This window comes from Macaca mulatta, chromosome 19 (genome assembly GCF_049350105.2).
Source record: "Macaca mulatta isolate MMU2019108-1 chromosome 19, T2T-MMU8v2.0, whole genome shotgun sequence".
Taxonomy (NCBI): domain Eukaryota; kingdom Metazoa; phylum Chordata; class Mammalia; order Primates; family Cercopithecidae; genus Macaca; species Macaca mulatta.
In genome coordinates this window covers 49,953,753-49,959,535 of record NC_133424.1, presented here as the reverse complement: position 1 = coordinate 49,959,535, position 5,783 = coordinate 49,953,753, and positions in this window count along the sequence as shown.

Sequence of the window (5,783 nt, the reverse complement as noted above, 5' to 3'; positions counted from 1 at the left end):
CGTGGTGGTGTACTCCTGTGGTACCAGCTACTCAGGAGGCTTTGCAGTTTTAGACAGGGGTATCAGAGAAAGCCTCACTGAGGTGACATCTGCAGAAAGGCCTGAAGGAGGGGAGGGGAGGAGCAGAATGGATATTAGGAAGAGCATTCTGGAAGCAGAATGAGCCAGTGCAAAGGCCCAGAGGAAGGCTGTTCCCTTTTCCTGGGACCCCTCCCTCCTCCTTGCTGCTCCTAAACCACATGGGTCAGGAGTCTGGACTGACCCAGGTACATCTGGCATCTTGCTTGAGGAACAGGGGTTTTGTTTTGTTTTGAAAGAAGGTCTCTCTCTGTCACCCAGGCTGGAGTGCAGTGGCATGATCTCAGCTCACTGCAGCCTTAACCTCCTGGCTCCAGCAATCCACCTGCCTGTGCCTACCAAGTAGCTGAGACTACAGGCACCTACCACCATACCTGTCTAAGTTTTAAAATTTTTTATAAAGATGGGGTCTCTCTTTGTTGCCAGGCTGGTCTCAAACTCCTAATCTCAAGCAATCCTCCCATCTCGGCCTCCCAAAGTGCTGAGATTATTGGTGCGAGCCACCATGCCCAGTCCTGATGGTTTTTCCCAAAGAATGTATCACTCGCTAACATACCATGTATTTATTTATTTCATTGTTCATAGTAACTACAATTTTAAAATGTAAAAACAAACAAGTGAGGCCGGGCATGGTGGCTCACGCCTATAAACCCAGCACTTTGGGAGGCCGAGGCGGCAGATCACCTGAGGTCGGGAGTTCGAGACCAGCCTGACAAACACAGAAAAACTCCGTCTCTACTAAAAATACAAATTTAGGCCGGGCGCGGTGGCTCACGCCTGTAATCCCAGCACTTTGGGAGGCCGAGGCGGGCGGATCACGAGGTCAGGAGATCGAGACCATCCTGGCTAACACGGTGAAACCCCATCTCTACTAAAAATGCAAAAAATTAGCCGGGCAAGGCGGCGGGCGCCTGTAGTCCCAGCTACTCGGGAGGCTGAGGCAGGAGAATGGCGTGAACCCGCGAGGCGGAGCTTGCAGTGAGCCGAGATCGCGCCATTGCACACCAGCCTGGGCGACTAAGCGAGACTCTGTCTCAAAAAAAAAAAAAAAAAAAATACAAATTTAGCCGGGCGCGGTGGCTCACACCTGTAATCCCAGCTACTTGGGAGGCTAAGGCAGGAGAATCGTTTGAACCCGGGGGGCGGAGGTTGCAGTGAGCTGAGATCCGGCCACTGCACTCCAGCCTGGGCGACAGAGCGAGACTCCGTCTCAAAAAAAAAAAAACAAAAACAAAAAAAAACAAATGAAGTTAACATTAATAATAATATATTTGATTTAACACAGTGTATCCCAAATATTATCACTTCAACATGTATCCATATTAAAAAGTTACTGAGATATTTAAACCTTTGTATGTTTGTATGTGTGCGTGCTAAAGCTTTGAAATTTACTGTGCATTTTGCACTTAATCACATGACAGTGTGGACTAGTCACATTTCAAGTGCGCACTAGCTACATGAGGTTTCTAGCTACCATTTTGGACGGCACAGCCTTAGAATGTCAGCTCCAGGAGGTTGGGGATCTCTGTTTTGTTTACAGCTGCATCTTCCTGAGTGCCTAGACCAGTGCCTGGTACACAGTTCAATAAATACTTGCTGGATGGGCCAGGGGTGGTGGCTCATGCCTATAATCCCAGCACTTTGGGAGGCCGAGGCAGGCGGATCACAAGGCCAGGAGATCAAGACCATCCTGGCTAACACGGTAAAACCCCGTCTTTACTAAAAATACAGAAATTAGCAGGGTGTGGTGGCGGGCACCTATAGTTCCAGCTATTCATGAGGCTGAGGCAGGAGAATGGCGTGAACCCGGGAGGCGGAGCTTGCAGTGAGCCGAGATAGTGCCACTGCACTCCAGCCTGGGCGACAGAGTGAGACTCCGTCACTCTGTCAAATTGGCCAGGCATGGTGGTGAGCACCTGTGGTCCCAACTACTCAAGAGGTGGAGACAGAAGGATCACTTGAACCTAAGAGGTCGAAGTTGAGGCTGCAATGAGCTGTGTTCATGCCACTGCGCTCTAGCCTGGGTGACAGAGCAAGACCCTGTTTCCAAAAAATAGAATAAAATACAATAAAATGATATAAAATTCAAGTTGAGCACAGTGGCATATGCCTGACCTGACATTTGAGATAGCTATATCTATATAGATAGATAGATAATGTACAACAATAATAATGTATATATATTAAAATATTTATTAATTTATAATTATATAATAATTATATTAATTTATAAAATAATATAAATATAAAATGATAATATAGTATAATAATTTTATATATAACTTTTTTGATTTGTAAATAAATTGGACAGCCTCCAAACCAAAATAGGTTCAGAGAGGCTCCTGATGTTGGCTTTTTTTTTCTTACCTCGCATCTGTAGCAGCTGGACTGGCCCTGTCTGTTTGAAGAGCCCTGGCCAGTTGTCCTGTGGACAGTTCCAGTTTCTGGCCTTGTCTGCTGCTTCCTCATGATTAAAATCTGGTCTTGCAGCTGTGGGGAAGAATACTCCGCAGGGACGCTGTGTCCTTCTTGGTACCTGAATCCCATCAGGGGCCGAGATTGGTAATGCTAACTTTGACCATTGAGCTAAGGAGATAGGCTAGTCGGCTAGGGCTGCCATCAAAAAGACCACAGATGGCCAGTCGCGGTGGCTCACGCTTGTAACCCCAACACTTTGGGAGGCCGAGGCGGGTGGATCACGAGGTCAGGAGTTCGAGACCAGCCTGGCCAACATGATGAAACCCTGTCTCTACTAAAAATACAAAAAAAAAAAAAAATTAGTCGGGCATGGTGATGTGTGCCCATAATCCCAGCTACCCACCTACTCAGGAGGCTGGGGCAGGAGAATTGTGACAGAGCGAGACTCCGTCTTAAAAAAAAAAAAAAGATCACAGACTGCGCGGCTTAAACAACAGAAATTTATTTCTTCACAGTGAAACTGCATTTGCAAAATTATGGCTGAGACAGTGAAAGAGATCTAACATAGTTGACTCCATCTTGCTTCTAATCTCCAAGCTGTCCTTGTTCATTCCTAGATGCAGGCTGAACTAACTTTGAGAGAAACCTAGTTTATAGTTTAAACAAAGATGATAACAGCCCTCTCCCAAAGCAGACCTCCTGCTTTTGTGTGTGTGTGTGTGAGACAGAGTCTGACTCTGTTGCCAGGCTGCAGTGCAGTGGCCGGATTTCGGCTCACTGCAACCTCCGCCTCCCGGGTTCACGCCATTCTCTTGCCTCAGCCTCCCTAGTAGCTGGAACTGCAGGTGCCCGCCACCGCGCCAGCTAATTTTATGTTTTTAGTAGAGACGGGGTTTCACCGTGTTAGCCAGGATGGTGTCAATCTCCTGACCTCGTGATCCACCCGCCTTGGCCTCCCAAAGTGCTGGGATTACAGGCTTGAGCCACCGCGCCCGGCCAATTTTTTGTATTTTTAGTAGAGACAGGGTTTCACCGTGTTAGCCAGATGGTCTGGATCTCCTGACCTCGTGATCTGCCCGCCCCGGCCTCCCAAAGTGCTGGGATTACAGGTGTCAGCCACCGCACCTGGCGAATTACTCTTTCTCTATTGCAATTCCCCTGTTTTGATGTATGGGCTCTGTCTAGGTAGCAGGAAAGGTGAACCCCTTGGATGGTTACAATAGTTCCAGAGGCCAGAAGTTCAAGTTCGAGGTGTCAGCACAGTAGACTTCCTTCTGAGGCCTCTTTCCTTGGCTTGCAGGTGGTCATGTTCTCCCCTTGTTTTTTGTTTTATTTTTTGTTGTCGTTTGTTGGGTTGTTTTTGAGACAGGGTCTCACTCTGTCACCCAGGTTAGAGTGCAATGGCGTGATCTAGGCTCACTGCAACCTCCACCTCCCCAGCTCAAGTGATCCTCCCACCTCAGCTTAGTAGTACTGGGAATACAGGTGCACACCACCACCATGCCCAGCTAATTTTTTGTATGTTTTGTAGAAACGGGGTTTCATCATGTTGCCCAGGTTTGTTTTGAACCCCTGACCTCAAGTGATCCACCCGCCTCGGCCTGCCAAAGTGCTGAGAGTACAGGCGTGAGCCTTTGAATTCTTGCATCATCTGTGGGTGTCACCTTGAGACCTGGTGACCAACCCGTTCCCCAACACCTCTCACCCAGTGCTTTTAGCACTTCTCTGTTGTTGCTGAATCTTTGGATTTATTTGTACTATTAGAGTCGGTGTGTGCCAACCGATACTGATTTTCCACTTCCTGGAGTGAAATGACATTTCCTGTTTAAATAAATGTGTTGAATTAAAAAGAAAAGAATGGGTTGATTTAAAGAAAATTATTAAGCAGCGAAGTGGACAGGTGATGCATGAATGTGCGGCAAAAAAAAAAAAACAATGGGAAGTGAAACTTAAATGTCAGCTGTTTGGGTTATCACTGGTTGAGGGCTTAGGGTCAGACTCAAGCCCCTGTTTGCTGTGGCACTCTGGGCTTCATGCTAGAGGGCTCCCCTTGGGCTCTCACTCCCATCATGGAAAACTAATTTTTAATAAAGGAAGTGGGCTGGGCATAGAAGCTTATGTCTGTAATCCCAGCACTTTGGGAGGTCAAGGTGGAATGATTGCTTGAGCCCAGGAGGTCAAAGGTGCAGAGCTGTGATCACGCCACTGCACTCCAGCCTGGGCTACAGAGCAAGACCCCATCTCAGGAAAGAAGAAAAAAAGAAAAAGAGAGGAAGTGAACAAAGGAAGTTGTCATACCAAGCACACGGGGATTTTTATTTTCGGAAAAAAAAAAAAAGTTCTAGTCCATGAAAAAAGATTCAAAGAGAAAAGTCAGAAAGGCCTTTTAAATATATATATAACTTAGATATCAGCTTTTGATTAAGCTGACTTCTAACTATAGAGCTCTTTAAAATAAATACTCTTAAACTTATTATTACCAGATTTTATTTATTTGTTTTATTTTTGAGATGGAGTCTCAGTCTGTTGCCCAGGCTGGAGTGCAGTGGTGCAATCTCAGCTCACTGCAACCTCTGCCTCCTAGGTTCAAACAATTCTTTTGTCTCAGCCTCCCAAGTAGCTGGGACCACAGGCAGACACCAGCATGCCCGGCTAATTTTTGTATTTTTAGCAGAGACGGGATTTCACCATATTGGTCAGGCTGGTCTTGAACTCCGGACCTCAGGTGATCCATCCGCCTCGGCTTCTCAAAGTGCTGGGATTACAGGCATGAGCCACAGTGCCCAGCCATATTACCAGTTTTTAGCTGAGACAAACAGCTGGTATTCCTGGCTTTTGAACTTCTTTACCACAAGTACTCTCTCAAGTGAAATCTATAAGCCTTAACCAAGGTTATGACTTAACCAAGGATGCAGGAGATCTACAGCCGTCCTCCCAAAATCTAGAACCGCTCCAAAGACAGCTCAAAGAAAGGAAAGTTTTGCTGGCTGCAAATGGAGTACAGTTCATATTTCTCTCTGGCCATATTCTCCAGGATCTCAGCTCCACAGAGTTGACTGTCTACACACAAAGGCCCAAAAGCCCTGAATACCCTCAGATGGAAGATAGCAAATCAAAAGTTGTCCGCGGAAGCAAAAAGAATCAATAACGAGACCGGGCGCGGTGGCTCACGCCTGTAATCCCAGCACTTAGGGAGGCCTAGGTGGATGGCTCACTTGAGGTCAGGAGTTTGAGACCAGCGTGGCCAACATGGTGAAACCCCATTTCTACTAAAAATAATCCCAGCT